At 40.3% G+C, this 21,334-nt stretch overlaps 1 pseudogene; it reads left to right on the plus strand.

Annotated features, from left to right (window-relative positions):
• Positions 1 to 8,918: 8,918 nt before the first annotated feature.
• LOC113614472 (HIG1 domain family member 1A, mitochondrial pseudogene) lies at positions 8,919 to 9,212 on the plus strand (annotated as a pseudogene).
• The last annotated feature ends 12,122 nt before the right edge of the window (positions 9,213 to 21,334 follow it).

The following is a 21,334-nucleotide window of genomic DNA, read 5'->3' on the forward strand; positions in this document are numbered from 1 at the left end:
TTGTTATGGGAAGGGCCAAATACTAACACCGCAAACGAAGAGTGTGCAAGAACGGCCCCTTCAGAATAATTTAGGAAGAGGAATATAATTTCTTTTTTTAAAATATTTATTTATTTGGCTGCACCAGGTCTTAGTTGCGGCACGTGGGCTCCTTAGTTGTGGCATGCGAACTCTTAGTTGCAGCATGCATGTGGGATCTAGTTCCCTGACCAGGGATTGGACCCGGAGTCTTATCGAGCTCAGAGTCTTATCCACTGCACCACCAGGGAAGTCCGAAGGCATATAATTTCTGAGCAGTAAGTTTTATTTCTCAAACTAAGACCACATCTCAAGTCTCCCAATACCAGTTACTGGGACCCTCTGAAGCCCATAGGTAATATGGTGGCAGCTCTTATCACAATATATTTTTGTCTCCCATGTGACCATGAACTGTCCCCTTGCTCTTCTTATCCCCAGCACTCCAGCCAGCGGGTGTCATTCAAAAGGTGCCCGGTAATGTGTGTTTGGTGAAGAGCTCTGCAGGCTACACTGGTGTAAACTCAGCTGGTCGGGGACTGCAGATTAAAGGTACAAAGCATGTAACTGATTGAAAAAGAATATTTAGATTCAAACAGATAAAGGAAATGCAGTTGGAAATGGTGGAAGATTAATTAAAAGACCATGTGGATCTATTCTAACACTAACATTTAAGATTTATAAAACCCAGGCAACTGAATAATAAAAATTGGATGTGGGCATTGTATAAACTTTTATAAATATTTTCCAATGTCCATATGGTACAAAAGAGGTCTGCATTTATGATTATTTATAAGAAGAATTATCTTACTATACTTTCAAAGCCAAGAGAATCAGAAACCAGAGATCTCAGAGTACATAAATGCTATACTTAGATATAGTACTTATATTTTATTTTTCTCACCGACCAGGTGAAAAAGGAATTAACTAGTTTAGCAAAATACCAAAGCAAACTCCCTTCCCCCACTCCCCAAACAAAAGCAAACAAGTAGACTCTCTTCAAATGCTGTAAGTTCCTTGAGGGCAAGGTTAACGTCTTAGGCGTCTACTGTATTTTCCATAAAAACAACCAACAGGCTAGAGGATGCTTGATAACACTTTGATAAGAGAAGCTGAGTCATCAGTCTTCTCTATTTGAAAATATAAGTCCTATCCACTTCTATAACCACATACCACTGTCTAAGTGTTTGTAGTTCCCTTAAATATGAAAAGTAAGTAAATGAAAGAGGATTTAATCTTTTTTAAAGTGCAGAGACTTTTACTGTGGTGCTTTTTGGAGGTGATAAGCTATAAGAATGGCTGGTCAGGGCGATGTTGTCATAGATGCTTCCAGGGCATCTTGGTGTTGGTCTGTTCACCACACTTCACACAATGCCTGGCAAAGAGCGGGTACCCAGTAGACGTCCATTCCTACCAAAGAGGAAACACCTAAAGAGCGGCAGCTTGGTCATTAGTTCTTATAAATGGAAAACTTTTCTTTTGAAGATTTCAAACTCTCTTTTGCTTACTATTGACACTAAAACAAGGCTACCAAACTCTGTCAAAAAAACAACACAAAAAACAGGGCTAGAAAGGGATGAGCAGTGTGAAACCTGGGAGAAAAGAACCCAGAAACATTTGCAAGAGGAGAATGCAGGGTGCTTCCTCTATTATGTCAAAAATATGAGAGAGAATGCTTGAGAGATAGAAGAAATGGAGGAGTTTTTTGTCCTGGATTATTCTTTCAAACTTTCATTTTAAAATAAATCAGAAATAATCATTTATGAGCAAATTTAATTATGCCTAATACATTTGTCCGTTTCTAAAAATAACAAAACGTCTTTGACCTTAAGATTCTAAATATATTTACATACTACTATGCCATTTATTGAAAATACTAGGCTTTTTTCTCTATCTATCCCCAAAGTGCTTATTCCCCAGTAGCTTAAACATTCTAGATATTTTATCTCTTTCTCTCCTTTGACTAATCAGGTCCAAGTCAAGATACTGTAAAGATTGAAACACAGGCAGCCGGGCTGAGCTTTAACTTCTGGACGGGCAGCTGTAGCTCGGCCACGTCTCAGGGAGAAAATGGGCCTTGCTGTTGGCTGGTCCCAGATGCAAAAGACTCGCTTGCTTCCTGAGGAGAAGCACAGGTACAGTGGTCTTCTCTTGTTCGCGGTCTCTTAGTTCCCCAACCAGGGATCGAACCCCAGCCTTGGGCAGTGAAAACATGGAGTCCTAACCATGGGCCACCAGGGAATTCCCTGTGGTTTCTTTCAAAGGTACAAAAAGAAAAAGGGGGAATCTTAAACCCGGCGTCACCGAATGGAATGCCCACCTAGCCTCATGATACAATGATTCGGGGACTCTGGGATTCTGAAGTTATCCTTAACAAACCAGAGAGGTCTCGCCTGCTATTCAGAAGTACCTTGAACAAGATTCAAGTCAGGGGTACAAAAATGATGCTTCTACGAAGAGAGAAGTTGAATCGTTTCAATGTATTGCTGGTACAGAGGAATTGGGGGTTAACGTTCTGGCATCACAGGTGTGACGGGAGTTGTTTGCTCTTTGAAAGGAGTTAGGAGAGGACCTACATTTGCTGGCTTTCAGATGTGAAACAAGGGAAGAGAATAATAACCAGGTTTTTAACGTTAAGCCAGTGTAAAAATGCAGCAGAATCAAGGTCAGGCTTCTCAGGGAAGCCATCCACCTGTGGGTAGTATCATCCAGGACCAGTGGGGGTGCTGAGCGGGGCCAGGCCCTCCCGACCCCCGTGGGTCACCACTTACACAACCGCAGCCCCGCCATTGATCTGTTGCTCTGGCTTTCACAACGCAAGCACTCAGGCCCGAGTTATTCTATCTCATTAAGGGAAGGTAATACTATTGGTGCTTTCCTCGTGGTACAATGGGAGATGAAGTGAATGGAGTAGAAGTGTTAAGATCTTGGCAATCTAAAGATTGGCAATCTTTCAGGCTCCCTAGATCACAACTCAGAAGAAAGTATAATGTGTATATATATATATATATATATATACACACACACATATATATGTGTATAAATATATATGTATACATATATGTGTGTAACTGTGTACATGTATATGTGTAGATATGTGAGTGTGTGTGTGTGTGTGTGTGTGTGTGTGTGTATGCCAAATCAAAAATCATCCCAAGTGACATCAGGTGAGGTTTACGTTCCGTAATTTAAAATAGAAACGCAATGATAAAAATTAAACACCATATCATATGATATCACTTATATGTGGAATCTAAAAAAAATGATACAAAGAAACTTATTTACAAAACAGAAACAGACAGACAGACATAGAAAACAAACTTATGATTACCAAAGGGGATATTGGGGGTGGGGGGAGGGATAGTGGTGGATAGAGGGATAAATTAGGAGTTTGGGATTAACAGATACACACTATATACAAAATAGATAAACAACAAAGACCTACTGTACAGCACAGGGAACTCTACTCAATATCTTGTAATAACCTATAATGGAAAAGAATCTGGAAAAGTATATATATATATATATAACTGAATCACTTTTCTGTACACTTGAAACTAACACTTGTAAACTAAACTTGTAAATTAACTGTACTTCAATTAAAAAAAATAAAACAAAACGGAATTAAACAGTAGCTAACTTTTAAAGTGATAAGATTTTAAAATTCCAAGATAGTACTTTGTGTTTTTGATACACACACACACACACACACACGTACAAGTGTGTGTCTCTAGCTACAGAGTTATATTTTAAGCTAAGCTAAGAAGAATAAAATATTTAATATAGATTGTAGATTATAAGAGCTGTTAAGAAAAATTCCCTAAAGTTATAAAGTATAACTTTTATGCTGAATGTAGAAAAGTTCCATAAAGGGCTCTGGAATCATTTCTATCAGCCCTTCCAGGAGTCTGAGACAGATTTATAATTGTAACCAGTTTGTACAGATGAGATAACTAAAGTTGAATAAAAGAAAAAACATCATCACAAAAAATTCAAACTTAAGCTCTTGAAATCCCACTCTCCGGTGTTTGGATATAACAAAAGAGAATTTGTTTTCAGATTCCCAATTTCATGGCAAATTCAATTAAATGTCTTTAGATGTTTAGATCAGCATTCATAAATGTTTTTGAACACTGTTTTTTTTAAGAAGCTGCATTTAAAGCATGTTTGAAAGTATCTAATAAAATATTTAGAAGGTGTTAACACAATAGCAGTTCACATAGAACTTCAAAAGTTATCAACACAATAGGTCTTTTGTATCTCTTAGTGACTTTAGGACTGAGGCAGATCCTTGCAGTAAATCAGAATTGTCCAGCCACCTTCCAGGGCAATGACAGTCATCAACTGAGGCTTAAGACGACGTACAAAGTACCGTGGATTCCTAAACTGGGCCAATTTTGCTCATGCTTTTACCGATATCAAATAAGATAAAGCCAGGAATACCTAATTTGTTATCAAATTGTTTGGAAACCCACTCTTCAAAAAAAGAAAAAGAAATTTAATCCCCTAACTCATTTCACACATGCAAGTATTTCTTTATTTTCTGCCTTTTGCCTTTCACTTTTAAATGTGGGCGAACCTCACACACTTTCACTGAACAAATAATGAATGGATGGATACTTTCTATAGAAAATGTGACACCAGCATGTGTAGATGGGAAATAGACGTGTAGGCCAGGGTACATGAGGATGCCATCTGTGCTTTGCCAATCTCACCAAGTTCTCACAAGCTGAGGCCAGGTCAGCAAAATCAGTGACACCCCTCTTCCCCCCAGCAACGCAAAGAGAAAAGGAACATCTGAGTACACACTGCCCCACTTCACCAGACTGCTCTCCGTATTCCATTTATGCCATAGCAACTTTGATATCAAAAGAAGGTCTAGAAAGCAGCTTTGACCACAATGACAATTCCCAGAACTTTTCCCAAGCAGACATTAAGGGGGTTTCTTTCATACGTAGGTTTAAGATGAATAAATGATGGTTGGAATCAATTCCAATCAATATTTAATAATTTTCTTGGACTTCCCTGGTGGCGCAGTGGTTAAGAATCCACCAGCCAATGAAGGGGTCACGGGTTCGAGCCCTGGTCCGAGAAGATCCCACATGCTGTGGAGCAACTAAGCCCACGAGCCACAACTACTGAAGCCCGCGTGCCTAGAGCCCGTGCTCCGCAACAAGAGAAGCCACTGCGATGAGAAGCCCGCGCACTGCAACAAAGAGTAGCCCCCGCTCCCCGCAACTAGAGAAAGCCCGCGTGCAGCAACGAAGACCCAGAGCAGCCAAAAATAAATACATAAATAAATAAAGTTATTAAAAATATATTTAATAATTTTCTAGCTCTAGTCAAAAATGTTCACCTTGGAAGATCTAAGTGGTTTGCAAACAATGGGGAAGAAGTAATAACCAACATTTGTTGTTACTGTGTGTCAGACTTTTGGTGTAATTAACCCATTTAATCCGCACAACAATCTTAGGACATAGGTACAATGACGATCCTTCTTGTACCGATGAAGAAATTGAGGCACTGAGGGGTTAACTTGCCCAAGGTCATCTGGCACAGCTGAGTGTATATCAATGCCATTGGCCTTGGGAGCCGAGTACCAGCTCCAGCACTTTACTGCCTCTGGACGGGGACACACACACACACACACACACACACACACACACACACACACTGTTAACTCCAAAGGAGCACCCTCTTCCCCATTTGGTACTAGGAATGTACCTTCTTTGTGGACACACAGGGGACATTGTGACCTAAAAACACTCCAAACCCAAGTAAGGAACAAAACTGTGACGATCCTGCAGGGCCAAAGTCTGCTGCTCTCTTATTCTGGCTCAGTGTTTCCCCAACAAAGCCCAGGACAGGTCTGGGAGGATCTCGTAAGTTCTCAGTACTGCCTATTAATTTGATTTTAATAATACTGAAGGATGGATGATGGAACTTAAAAAAAAAATCAGCCCAACTGCTGGAACTTTGTGTAGCTGCTTGGAATCCAGCCAGCCAGTCTAGATCATGACCATGGCGTGGACAGAGTAACCTGGGGGCAAGGAAGTAGGATGTGACTGCAGGATCACTTTCATTGTTGCTCAGATTTTTAAAAACTATTGCCCAGTGGTCAGATTTGTGGCTCTCAATCTTAAGGGAGTTTAGAGAGGTACTCTGTGTGACTGAGTGAGGGACTGAGGAGAGAAGAGAGTTGAGACAGATGGAACATGGGAGAAGAGAAGAGGAGAAAGTGTCTGCACCGCAGACCTGATGCCCGACACTGCAAACGTCTAAACGCATCAATTGGAAAGCAGATATCAATACTGCAGAAAGAGTTTCCATCTTATGAAAGGAACACAGATTTGCACTGAACAGCAAGTACTCTATTTTTATTTTGCTAAATTTGATTTATGTCTAAATGTTTTAAAAACAAACCTATCATATAAAGCAAGGTAGGTCTATATTCAATGACATTTGCAGAAGTTTGATCTGCATTATTTCCGGAGTTTTTGGACTAGCTGCCACAAGTCCCATGCTCTGGCTCAGTTTTATTGCTAGGTCATTTAGATATTAAGATTGACCTTTTCTTTTTCTTTTTTTAAATAAATTTATTTATCTATCTATCTATTTATTTATTTATTTATGGCCGCACTGGGGCTTTGTTGCTGCGCGCGAGCTTCCTCTAGTTGAGGCGATCCGGGGCTACTCTTCGTTGTGGTGCATGGGCTTCTCATTGCGTTGGCTTCTCTTGCTGCGGAGCACGGGCTCTAGGCGCACGGGCTTCAGTAGTTGTGGCACACGGGCTCAGTAGTTGTGGCTCGCGGGCTCTAGAGCGCAGGCTCAGTAATTGTGGCGCATGGGCCCAGTTGCTCGGCGCATGTGGGATCTTCCCGAACCAGGGCCCGAACCCGTGTCCCGTGCATTGGCAGGCAGATTCCCAACCAGTGCGCCACCAGGGAAGTCCAAGGTTGACCTTTTCTAATTAAACATCTTTACAATACAAGAATAAAAGCCCTAGGTATGGGTTTTAAGGGTGTTCTAGGAAAATGATGACTTAAGCATTCAAATATAATCAACATTGCCTCTAAGGCTATCTCTTATCACACACACACACACACACACACACACACACACACACACACACACACACACACATATTGGCTTGGCCAAAAAGTTCGTTTGGGTTTTTCCATAAGATGTTACAGAAAACCTCAAACGAACTTTTTGGCCAGCCCAATATAATGTCTGATTTCTAGCTCTATATTTATTAGAGGTGTTAACCAAAGTCTCTCTGGATTTTCAATTTAAACTTAGGAGATGTTGTGAGATGCAAAACAATCATTAAAAAAAGAAAAAAAAGACAGAAAACAAAACAACAAATAAAGCACTAGTGAGGAAACAAATGGTCAAAGCATGTGTTAATATTCTCCTGTATTGAGGTTAAATGAAATCCCTGATAAGACAAAAACTTATCCAAGTGGCATCAGTGGCAGGTTCAAGCCTCCTAAAGAGACAGTGGGTGTCGTGGCTCAGTGCAAAAACCACGGGATCACAGTCCCTCTCATTTACAATCTCTTCAACCTTGTGCAAATCACACAAGCTCACCGTGGGTCCGTCTTGGTCTTTAGAATGGGAACGATTGTGGCTCTTACCTCGCAGGGTTGTTGAACAAATCATTGTTATAAAGTGTATGTACCAGTGTCTGGACATAGTAATTAGTACTCGAATGTTTGCTATAATGAGTGAGATAGAAGATAGGACAGGAATACTCAAGTGAGCTCATTTCTATAAAAGCACCACGTACATTTTGGTCTACTCTCTGCCAGCCTCCCGGTGGATGTTTCAATGAGCCCAATTTTATTTTTGTTCTGCATAGTAGCTGTACATCCTGATAATGACTGCCCAAGTCCGTGAATTGATGGCAAATTCTACAGCTCTGTATCACCAACATAAAAATCCCAGGGGAAACAGAAAACGTCCAAGCTTCTGTATGGCCTGAAGCTCATCGTTGGTTCTCAAGGCTCGTACCTCTTGGACATCTGATCTTAATTCAGTGGGGTAGGAAATGGTGGTGTGTCAGTTAGTGTGACCTACTCGGTAACCCGCGTCTCTGCTCCGTGGGCACGTCTCCCACCTCCTTTCCGAATCACAGTGTTAAATCCCCACCCCCCCGCCGCCTCTCAGACTGTTCCATTCTCCCTTTGCAAACTGTGTCTTGCCTATATATGTGAAATTAATGGTGGCTAGTGTGCACAGGTGCTCAAGAAGGTAGGAAGAGAACAAAACTTCAGGGACAGGGCTGACAGTATGCATTCCTTACCCTGTCCATTCTCTCCTGCTTCCTTGTCAACAGAACCTTCATTTCTCCCCACTGGAAAAGTGACCCCATTGTGAGCTCAGCTCAAGGCTAAGTCCTGAATATTCTCATGGCCACGCCACCAAGGACGGGTTTAGGGATGGGCTTGTGACCAGGATCTCACCCACAACATGGAGGGGAATCTGCTGGCATGTTACGGGGAGGATTTCTTTCCTGATGGAAAGCTAGAAAACAGGACACCCTCATCTCATGCACTGGATCTTGTTTTTTTGTCCAGTGTGATTCCCGGGATGGCTGCGCCCCTCCTGGCAACAATGAAGCTACCAGAGGAGAGGGCATCATGTTGGCAACGGCGGAGACAGAGAGAACCGGGGCCCTGGTGACATCACCGAGCCATGAGTGACCCAGCCCTGGAGTGGCCCCATCGCTGACTCTCTTATGATGGGAGAGAGACGGTATTTTCCTTATTCTTGAAGCAGTTCAGGCTGGGCTTTCTATTACTTGCAGCTTCACTAAACCAAGGGGAAAGCAATGCCTTTTTAAAATAATCTAGAGAGAAGCCGATTGGAGCCTGCGACATCTTGTCATTGTCTGAAGATGCTTCAATCACTATGTCAAGTGACACAGATGATTCTCTTTCTTCATATGATGAAGATCAGGGATCTAAACTTATCCGAAAAGCTAGAGAGGCACCATTTGTCCCCATTGCAATGGCAGGTTTTGCGGCAATCGTCGCATATGGATTATATAAACTGAAGAGCAGGGGCAATACTAAATGTCTGTTCACCTGATCCACATGCGCGTGGCAGCCCAAGGCTTTGTTGTGGGAGCGACGGCTCTTGGTATGGGCTATTCCATGTATTGAGAATTCTGGGCAAAGCCTAAACCTTAGAAGAGGAGATGCTGTCTTGGTCTTGGTGGTGGTGCCTGCTTTAGTTAGACATCTCACATTGAGGTTATACGTTTATGTTGAAAATAAATTCTGTGGGTCGGACAATAACATGGTAATTGGAATATTGGCTCCCTTTCTTGCAGGCTTGATTTGCCTGGTGACTAGTTCACTAGCTAGGTCATTCAGGGGAGTCAGATGAACACAAAAACATGTCACTTTTAAATGCACTCGATAGTCGTACAATGTCCACCTTCTTAAACTCTTCTGATAAAATGAGTTGTGAAGAGGACAACATGCTCCCAGTTGCTGCAGAATGTCCTATGCTTTTGATGTAATGGAGGAGTCCTATCTACCCCACTTAATTTAACTCTTTCTGACTGCCTTGTGGACTGAGTACTGTTTTTAAGGGCTGGCTGGCTCTTGAAGAATGCTTTCAGAGCAGTGCACGGAATACAACATTATAAACCTCCCGGCAACTATGTGTGTGTTCTTAAACCAAACCTAAAGAGCTGGTAACAGCTGCTTTGAAGTAGTATCTGTTTCAGAATCACAGCTGTAAACAGGAGAACAACTTAACTGTACATCCCAGTTTAGCTCTTTTGTAGTTGCAGAATTATAGTTTGCTGCTGTTATAGTAGAATAATTTTTAAATGGCATTTTGAAATAGAAGTGTGTGTTTTAAGTGCTAATGCAAAGGTAAATGAAAAATACTTTTTAAAAATAAAAAACTAAAATAAAATAAAATAACCTAGAGATAGACCTGGAGAAAGAGAGTGAGAAGGAGAGGGATTGGGGGAGAGATATGAGTTGCTTAATGATGGATCCAGGATATATTTTCATCTATTGTTTTAATTGTAAGAATGGCCTATTCTTTTACTTACATAAAAGATGATTTTTAACATCCCTTCAATAAACTTTGTATGAAAAATATTTGGTGGGGGAGGGATAAATTGGGAGATTGGGATTGAGATATACACACTACTATATATATATAAATAAAACAGATAACCAACAAGGACCTACTGCATACTACAGAGAACTCTACTCAATACTCTGTAATGACCTATATGGGAAAAGAATCTAAAAAAGAGTGGATATATGTATATGTATAACTGGTTCACTTTGCTGTACACCTGAAACTAACACAACATTGTAAACCAACCATACTCCAATAAAAATTATTTTAAAAAAATACTCGGGGCCGTACAGAAGTGTGGCCTTTATCCATGGTGCAGGCCAAAATCACTTTAAAATATTCGTCAAATGCCTCAAGTTTATAAGACAGTCAAATTGGAAGTAAAACCCGGCATCCATCCCACATTACGAAGTATGGAACTTAGTCATTATTATGAAAAGAAAATCAACGTTAATTGTTCAAATCATTCGCTCTCATTGACACCCCAAATCTCAGTGATTAGCGTCAGACAACCCAAATCAACCATGGTAACCTGCTCCTGAAACTAAATTTGGGAGAATGTAAAAGTGTCTTTATTTCTGATGAATTAAATGAAAAGGGGAAAACATTCCTCAAATTTTCCTCCAGTTCGGTAGCCTCTTTGCAAGAATCTAAACTCCAATCATATCAGAAATGGGAGCACTGCAAGCTCTGATAAGCCCCTAAAAATTGTATGTCCAACTCAGAATTCAGAACTAAGAGATGCAGAATCAGGGCCAGGAGGAATGTGTAGTTATTTCTGGTTCTGCTGCAATTACCCTATCAAAATGGACTGAAATGCAGCTAGAAAGCCTGGTGCCCTCAGACTAAAAGCTCTCGTCCTTTTTTTTTTTAAGCGATTTTTTCATTTCTGGCATCTTAGCTGTGGCTTTCTTGAAGCTCACATATTTGGGATTTTAAAAAATATATTCTGAAGTGTTTTAGCCTTTAGCTTCTCAAGCGTTGAAGGTTTCCAGGTTCATAACCCTGTTCAAAACTAAAATCGGTTCTGGTTTTGCTATTCATGTCTCCCTGTCTGTTGAACCAACGTTGTGCTACCCCTCCACCACTGAGTACAGAAAAATGCCGCCTCCTGTCCTGGGTCTACTCGTTGTACTCAATTTTCTTGTCTTTTCATTGATGACTCATAACCCAGGCAGGGCAAGCGGCACGGCTACGGATGCAGAGGGACGTGACCACAGTGTACCTTCCACTTGGTCCTCTGAGACCAGGCTCTTTCTGCCATCTCTCGGGGGACATCCTGACCTTCGTTTGGTTTCCTACTACAAGCCTCTGTCTCTTCACGGATCACCGGGGAGCGCCATAAGAATGTCAACGACCATATGCCAAACTATTAACGGAAAAGAATACTGAGAGCCAGGCTGGCTGTGTAATTTACCATGGTGACTGACGGGACACACTTGACCTTACTGGAGAAGCACTGAAGCCAGGTCTGGTCCGAGCTCCGTAAAGGATTGGGGAAAGCAGAGCGATGAATGCCCAGGCTCTGGGGCCAGACAGACCTGCGAACCGCAACTCTATTCCTTAGCTGGTTGACCCTGGGCAAATAATTTAGCTTCACAAATCCCCAGTTTCCTCATTCTTTTTTCTTTCATTGAAGTATTTACAATGTGGTGTTAGTGTCAAGTGCACAGCACAGTGATTCAGATATACCTATATGTTCTTTTTTACATTCTTTTTCCTCATAGATTATTACAAGATACTGAGTATAGTTCCCTGTGTTGTACAGTAGGTCCTTGTTGGTTATCTATTTTATATATAGTAGTGTGTATATGTCAATCCCAAACTCCTAATTTATCCCTCTCTCCCGTTTCCCCTTTCGTAACCAGAAGTTTGTTTTCTATGTCTGTGAGTCTATTTCTGTTTTATAAATAAGTTCATTTGTATCTTTTTTTTTTAGATTCCACATTTAAGTGATACCATACGATATTTGTCTTTCTCTTTCTGACTCACTTCACTCAGTATGACAACTCTAGTTGCATCCATGTTGCTGCAAATGGCATTATTTCATTCTTTGTTATGGCTGAGTAATATTCCATTGTATATATGTACCACATTCGCTGTATCCATTCATCTGCTGATGGACATTTGGGCAGTTTTCTCATTCATTTTTAATTTGTTTTTTGCTGTGCCATGCAGCTTATAGATCTTAGCTCCCCGACCAGGGACTGAACGCAGGCCCTCGGCAGTGAAAGCACAGAGTCGTAACCACTGGACCACTAGGGAATTCCCAGTTCCCTCATTCTGAAAATAGTTCTGGGAGATATTTCCCTCATGGAGGAATTAAAATCATTTACCTAATACAGGGTGCTTTTTAAGAAATTATTTATTTACCTTGGCTGTGCCAGGTCTTAATTGTGGCGGGCAGGATCTTTAGTTGCGGCATGCGGACTTCTTAGTGCAGCGTGCAGGCGGGATCTAGTTCCCTGACCAGGGATCGAACATGGGCCCCCTGCATTGGGAGTGCAGAGTCTTACCCACTGGACCACCAGGGAAGTCCCCAGCGTGCCTGAAATGAGTCAGTGAGACAACCTGTACTACAACTTAGCCCCGTGCCTGCCACACAGCAGGGACCCAAAAGTTAGCAGTTAATTGTGTACTGTAGCCAACCCTGCACCCTGCTAGCCAGAGTTTCCTCACTCTGATTGTTTCCCCAAGTGATCAGCCCCAGTTCACACTACCAAGACCCTCACCATATCTTCACACTATCTTCCCTTTTTTCACCTTCTCCATTTCCCTAACATTTAATCCCACTTCCCATGATCATTTTTTAATTAATTAATTTATTATTTTTGGGGGGCTGCGTTGGGTCTTTGTTGCTGTGTGTGGACTTCCTCTAGTTGCGGCGAGCGGGGGCTACTCTTCATTGAGGTGCGCGGGCTTCTCATTGCAGTGGCTTCTCGTTGTGGAGCACGGGCTCTAGGCGCATGGGCTCAGCAGTTGTGGCATGCAAGCTCAGTAGTTGTGGCTCGTGGGCTCTAGTGCGCAGACTCAGTAGCTGTGGCGCATTGGCTTAGTTGCTCCGCAGCATGTGGGATCTTCCTGGACCAGGGCTTGAACCCATGTCTCCTGCATTGGCAGGCAGATTCTTAACCACTGCACCACCAGGGAAGTCCCCCATGATCATTTTTCTTTTGTTTTTTTCTTTCCTGTTCTCTCAAACAACCTTCATCTTAGATCTTCTTTCTCAATACTCTTCCTTCCCCAGACATTCACTGAGTGCCCACAGCGTATAATCCTTGTGTCGGGAGGTGGGGACAGACAAAAAAAGGACTCACTTCTTCACAAACTAAAGAGAAAATAAGCCATCACAGTACAGAGACATAAGTCCTATATATAAGATATAATACAGATAATAACATAGCATACAATATATAATAGAATATACGCTGGGCACCATCTGAACATTTTATGGAGACTTGAAAACACCCAGGGAAAGTGGACTATGGGTCTGTGGGGTGTCAGGTATCACATTAACCACTTGGAACATTTTGTTTAATATTCACACAGTGGTCTGAGGGAGGCACTGTCATCTTCAGTCTAGAAGAGAAGAAATTTTCATATGCTGCTTCTGACAGCTTCCAAAGAGAGAGCTTTTAAAAAAGAAAAAAGAAAATAAAGCAAAAACAAATGAAAAAACAAAGAGTGTTTATTGAGTACTTTCTTTGTGCCAGCCTCACTTACAAGGAAATGCATTTTAAGTCATTTTACTTTTTTTTTTTAATATTTATTTGGTTGTGCCAGGCTCCTCAGTTGTGGCAGGCAGGCTCCTTAGTTGTGGCATGTGGACTCTTAGTTGTGGCATGTGGACTCTTAGTTGCAGCATGCATGCAGGATCTAGTTCCCTGGCCAGGGATCAAACCTGGGCCACCTGCATTGGAAACGCAGAGTCTTAACCACTGCGCCACCAGGGAAGTCCCCATTTTGCTCTGTATAACAACCCTATACTATTACTATTTCCATTTTACTGAGGCACAAAAAGATTAAGCTGTCCATGGTCACACAGCTAATAAGTGACAAGGTCAATGTTATTTAAATCAGGAAAATTAATGAACGAACACTGAATGTCCAACAAGAGAACGATAAATTACAAAAGAGCAATCTAAAGGAACCACAGCCAGAAATTAAAAATCATGATTTAGAAAAAATATAATGGGATGGAAAAATATTGATCATATAACGTAGATGTTTAAAAGGGCAGAATATAGGGACTTCCCTGGTGGTCCAGTGGTTAAGACTCCATGCTCTTAATGCAGGGGGCACGTGTTCAATCCCTGGTTGGGGAACTAAGATCCCACATGCTGGAAAAAATAAATAAATAAAATGAAATAAACGTTGTAATATCTATTAAGCAAGGGTTGTGATAAATAATTTTTTAAAGGGCAGAACATAAAACAATATGTACAATATGATACCAAATTTGTCTGTATTTAAATCCTTAAATACATAGGAAAAGATTAGAAGAAAATATTTCAGAGCTTTAAGATCTCAGGATGTCAGGATTACAGGTGATTTGTATATCTTCCCTTTATACTTGACTGCATTTTCTAAATTGCTTTAATCTCTTTATTTTATTTGTATACATATCTACATGTACACAGATTTTTACCTAAACGCATAAATGTGATCACACGCCTCTATCATCTTTTCTTCTCTTTTGCTTGGTTCTCCCACGCATACAATTACCTTGCTTTGCCCATGCAGCCATAAATACTTCACAGGAATCCCTCCAAGCCATCCAGTGAAGGCTCTGCTTAGCATTTGTTTTTTCCAATGGCTGCATTGTAGCCAGTGAAGTGGAGATAGTATCATTTATTCAGCCATCGCCAATTGTTGGCCGTTCTCTCTGTTTGCATGTTTCCAGGCTCCAAGGACATATGTTAAACTCAGGCCAGGCTTTGCTCCTGTGGAATGGGGTCAGGGCCCCGAGCACGCCACATCTCACGCTTCCATGGCTGGTGTGAACTGCTTCCTCCCAGGAGCCCCCTTGTCACTCGGCTCACTCTGGATCCTCAAGGATCCTCCAGCCCCACTTCCTCCAGGATGCTTGCTGTTCATCTCTCCCAAGATGGATTAGGGACACCTGCGTACCCCCAGCACCCTAAGCTCTGATAATGAACTCTCCTCTTTTCTCTCTTCCACCAAATCGAACCTCGTGAGGTTGACTCTTTATCCCCAGCACCATTATAGCCTCTTGTACCTTTTAGCTGATGAAGCAGATGGGTGGATAAATGAACAAACGAAGAGATGAGTGAACAGAGAGAGGCATGAAACGCGGTGATGTTTTGAGACTTGACGAGTAGTTCTTATAGGTAGAGTACAGAATGAGTGAGAAAGTGGGGGAGAAGATAGATCAGAGAAGTTAAAAAAAAAGGTCAGATCCTAAAGGGTCTTGTGTAATAAACTTAAACAGTATGAACTTTGTATCCTAAAGAGTATGGCAGGGCTTCCTTGGTGGTGCAGTGGTTAAGAATCCGCCTGCCAGTGCAGGGGACAAGCGTTCGAGCCCTGGTCCGGGAAGATCCCACATGCCGCGGAGCAACTAAGCCCCTGCGCCATAACTAGTGAGCCTGCGCTCTAGAGCCCACAAGCCACAAATACTGAAGCCCGCACACTTAGAGCCCGTGCTCTGCAACAAGAGAAGCCACCACAATGAGAAGCCTGCGCACCTCAACGATGAGTAGCCCCCCCGCCCCCGGCCGCAACTAGAGAAAGCCCGCACGCAGCAACGAAGACCCAACACAGCCAAAAATAAATACATTTATATATATAAAAAAAGAGTATGGCAAACCACTGAAGAATTTTAAGCAGCAGAATCATTATTCAATTTTTTAAAATTCGTTAAGCAGGAGTGTGTGAAAAGACTAGAAAAGCCAAAGCAAGACAAGGAACCCTCGGGAGGTGACAGAAAGGATCAAAAGGAGAAATGATGAGGGGCCTGTGTGTATCAGTCATCAGGCTACACCTGCCCCGCGAATTCTCATCTAACCTTCCCACCATCTCAGGAGTCGTGGTTCATGCTGCACCCACACTGAGAAAACAGAGTTAAAGGGAACACAGAATTCACCAAGGGTCACCATGTTAATCAAAGATGTGCCCAGACCAGACCTCAAGTCCCTCTGCCTCAAAGCCCGTGAGCTGTCCGGTGTGGATGTCGGAAGCCAAGGCGATGACAGAACCAGAGGACGGGATGCCATGGAGGGATGTTATTGAAACAGAATGAACTAAGCTGGCAACTGAATAGACACAGCAAGTAAATCAAAGGGAGATTTTTAGAATGGTACCCAAATTTCCAATTTAGCCATTTGGTGGTGTCATTCATCCAAAAAAAAAAAAAAATGGCATTTGAAATGAAAGATAATGAGTTCCATTTGGGACACGATGAATTGGATCTGCACTTATGATTTGTTGATATGTATATATGTTTACATCATTTAAGGACATCATGCATTACCAGTTCTATGTTTAAAGGTCTTTGCATTTCCCTAGTGTAAATCTTCCCAGCCGTCAATACTAATATGGTCAGCTGATGTTTCTTGAACAACTACTGTGTGCCAGGCATATATATCATTTAATTCATAATAATTAGTTTTAGGATTAAATGATAGAGCATATGTGAGGCACTTCACAGAGTGCCTGGCATATAGTATGTGCTCAGTAAATGGAGAAATGATACATGAGGCTATAGAGGTAAAGAGAGGTCGAAAAAGTAGTCAAAAATCACGTATCTAGTAACAACTGTTCTAAATATCATATCTATTCTAATATTAATATTATATAATTAATATGAATAAAGCTTTAAGATCATAATAAAGGCCAAAAATGTCACTAAATTTAAAACAGCACATTTAAATTTGGGTGGTAATGGAAGTTAATGAAAGAGAGAAAAGATAATTGAAATCTCACAACAATTTCAATTTTTTTATTTACCTGTAATATCAACTCTTTTTTCTCTTAATTATTAGCGTAAAATAGAAAACTTGGATGGTTTGTGGCTTTCTGGGACATGTAAAAGAACTTGAAAAATCTAAAATACATTAGTATCCAAATAAATTATGCTTGAGGGTATAACTTGCTATTTTCATGGAAATAAAAATAACAGGTAGAAAGTATGCCTACCTCTTTGAAACTCATTTTTGTTTTTCTCAGTTACATATAGTATAAGATGACCTTTCTAAGTATCTTCAGTTTTTTTTCAATTAGTCCTTTCTTTTTTGGTTTTATCTTTCCTTTCCCAAAATGTAATGTGCATTTATGCCATTATTTTATTACAGTCAGTAGATTGATGATTGATGTTTTGACTAATCACAGATTGCTGTGTTGAGAAACTGTTTAAGGAATAGATATTTTTAAATTCCACTTTATCATTTTTGATTAAACATTTTTTTTCACAAAGGATTGAGAGGGCAAAAAAAAAACCAATAAAACGATGTCTATTAGAATAACTGAAACGTAATCAAGATTGAGTTATATGTCCCCATATAAGATTTAACCATATAAAATATTCCATTCTAGAGGAACACTTATTACTCGAAAAAGTGTTTTATTCATGTGGTCTACGAGATAACGTCAGGTAATACATAACCTTCAGTTGCATGAATTAAGCACGTCTGAGATATATTTTGTGGCTCCATGTTTTTTAGAAAATAATTACTATGTAACTCCTGGGGAAATCACTTTGGATGCTCTACAGATCCCTCTTTTAAAACAGTTTAGATAATTTAGTTATTTGCCTAAATGTTTTAAAAGGCCTTAAATGGAAACAAAATGGCACTGAGTTTATTTCATTTACTCTAAATAAAGATATGAACCATAAGTCAAATCACAGATTGTGATAAACGTGGGGAACTCAACACAAGCCTACAGAAGAATAAAGTCTTAAATATTTCAATTGCTGAAAGATTGACTAAGGCTCTGTTTAATTATTAGTGCTATAAAAAGTGAGTAATATTTACCTGGCCATAATAGTACTGTGTAAAAGTAACTTATCTTTCCTGCCAGGTGCCGCATTTCTCACAGTTATTAAGAAGAATGAAAAGAAATCTTTACATAGTCATTATTTTTCCAGATCTGCCACCCCATCATCTTATATAATTTGGGGCTTGGGGGTTGTTAAAGAAGCTGATTATTTATTTATTTATTCAGTGCCAGTGCTAGCCCAGGTCTTCAATGAAATCAGTAACAAATGGCATTGTTAGTAAAGGGTATCAGCAAAAACGCCCCAGTAAGCCATGGTTTGGCAAAAACTAACTGGTTCTTCTTCTAAGTCCTCTGTAAACTCCCCAATATCTGCTGCAATCAGTCCATTTGAATGATGAGTCATTTCGGGTGCTTGTTCTTAATAAATCCCAGTATAAACATACCCGCAGGGTCTTTCTGGTATATGCTTATGCACGGTGCTGCCCAGAAATCCGACTTTACAAGAATATCCATTCCTAACAGATATGTCATAACGCCTTGGAAGAGTGTATTCAGGAAGTTTACAGTGACTGTAATTCATTAACTGAACTTCAACATCCTCATGCAGTACGGGCTCAGATGACATTACCGAACGCTTTCTGGATTTTGGCAAAGATGCCTAGGAGTCATTAGTTATCTGTCAATCATTTACAAATCCTTTCTGAAATCAGTTAGCAAATAATGTTTTATCATTATAAACACGTATCCTTGTACATGTGAGTCACTGTAAGTGTGCTCTGTGGTGGTATCTGAGTTCGGTGGGGTAATGAAGGTGATTAAATGCCCACATTCACCAAAAGGAAGTGGTTAGACTGCCTTGATTGGGAAAAATAATTACTAAAAATTGAGGTTGTAATTTCTTTTGTGCTTTTCCCCCAACCCGGTTGGAACCTAAATTGTTCATTAACCATCTGTGGGGCTGAGTTCCGAGCACCTGTTATTCATATCACATGTGAATGTTATTCCAGCCTTTCTTTCACAAAAATATGTTCATTTCTCACAAAGTACTGAGTATCTATTTCTATTCAATTAGCCCCCTAGATAAGCTTCAAAAGACCAAAGTAACTCATTAATGCAACGTTTCCTCCACATGCCAGTAACTTCTACAGGAACGTGAATAAGAGTGACAAATAGCAAATAGTATGTTTTAAAGGTTCTGGTGGGAGTTATTAGGAACCCAGTAATGCTATCATCCTTTAACATTTTTTGTATATTTTGTAAATAATTCTGTCTAATCAGAAGCATGTAACGAAGAATGAAATCCAATCTTTTTTATTGTTCCACGTATTATTAGCCATACACAAAAAAGGAAGAGAAAGCAAAGCGCTACATAATACTATTAAACTATAAATCATGGGAGGTCTTCTATAGGGTGTCAAGTAGTATGTGACCAAACTAAGAACTGGTGTCAAAAACAGAATACAAAAGAAGAAACTTGCATAATTTTTCCAAAATTCCATTATGGAAGATGAGTCTCTCACCCAAGAACCCAAGTCACACGGTCCATACTGGTTTTTAATGACATCAAAATATGTATTGGGCACTTTCTATATATGAGCTCAATTACTTCTCACAACAAACAGTATCGGATTCCATAATTTTTGTCATTTTTACTTGAAGACTCTAATGCTCAGAGAGGTCAAGCATTGCTTTGCCCCTGAGTAGGGAACAAAGTGAGTATGGCAATTGTGAATTTTCTGACCTCAAATCCCAGATGCTTAACTACTACCTTCATGGCGACCATGATCTTATAATGTGCTCTCCTGCTCAGATAGGCTGCATTCACCAACCACAACTGCATGGTTTTTCAGGTAAAGACAATTAGGTGAACAGCCAGCGTGTTGGGAGGATTTGATGGGCAAGACTATTTGATGGGTTGAATAATATGTAAAGCCTTAACAAATGTGTGTCCAACACTCAGGCACGTGTGAAAGAAGACTTACATCTTCCAAAGCAGTTACAGGTGTAAAATATGCCTGCAAAAATATATGCTCCTTCTGGGTTTCTATCTGAAAATTAGAGAAGAAATCATTGGTTTCAATAAGAATCATATTTTGAAATCCATGATATATTTAAAAGAAAAAAAAGTAATCTAAGTAAATAATACCTAATGTATTCATGCAAAGTAGAGCGTACACAAGAGCTTAAAGCTCAGAGAAAACAACGGCATGTTTATCAAATGCCACCTCTGGACCACAGTCATGGCCACTGCTAATTCTCACCCTGATTTCCAGGAGTCACCCAGGCCCCACGTCACCCAAACCGGACACAGAGGAGAGTGTACGTCCAGCAGGGCTGGGAGCCAGCAACACAGCTAAAACGCGGCAGAGAGGGAGGAGGTGAGAGGTCTTCCTTTATTCTCATTTCTCTTCTAACTGGTCTTCCCATATAGCACTTTTATCTTTCCCATGCAGTATTCCAACCATATCTTTCTGATGCAGTATTCCAACATTTCAACCAAAATAACATGAAGCAAGAGGAGAAGTGAAAACATAACAGTAATCAGAGTAAACAACAAAGAAAAAAAGGGGGGATAATGAATTCTAGAATGTGACTCTTCAGACAATGACTGCTTAATCTATTACAGTATATGACGTGTGAAATTATGTTACAACCAACGTCCACATATTCAGTTATAAATGATCCGTACACATACATACGCACCCCATTTACTTGGTTTAAAAAAAGCATCCACACTACTATATATAAAATAAATAATCAACAAGAACCTACCGTATAGCACAGGGAACTCTACTCAATGTTCTTGTAATAACTTATATGGGGAAAGAACCTGAAAAAGAATGGAATTATGTATATGTATAACTGAATCACTTTGCTGTACACCTGAAACTAACACAACATTGTAAATCGACTATAATATAAAATAAAAATTAAGTTAAAAAAGAACAAGCATCAATGTTAATATTGTTTAAAAGCACATAAAGTTTTGAAAATATTGATACATGGGCTTTAGTCACTGATGGAGAAAGATTCTCTTCCAGAAACCTAAAAGAATAAAATAAAATTTCAAGTTTAACATGAAAATTAGCTAGTGTCATATATTTATATTCCAACTTACCCAGTATCCCTAGCCAAGCAAAATTTTCAGAAAAGGTCACTTTGTTCTTATCAACTGCACAGCAGTGTATTGTACTGATCCCTTCCTAACTAAGGCCCAAGTCTGTGAGTCTTAGCTAGCAATACTAGG

This window comes from Aethalodelphis obliquidens, unplaced genomic scaffold (assembly GCF_003676395.1).
Source record: "Aethalodelphis obliquidens isolate GAN/ISIS:26980383/991018 unplaced genomic scaffold, ASM367639v1 scaffold97, whole genome shotgun sequence".
In the NCBI taxonomy this organism is placed as follows: Eukaryota; Metazoa; Chordata; class Mammalia; order Artiodactyla; family Delphinidae; genus Aethalodelphis; species Aethalodelphis obliquidens.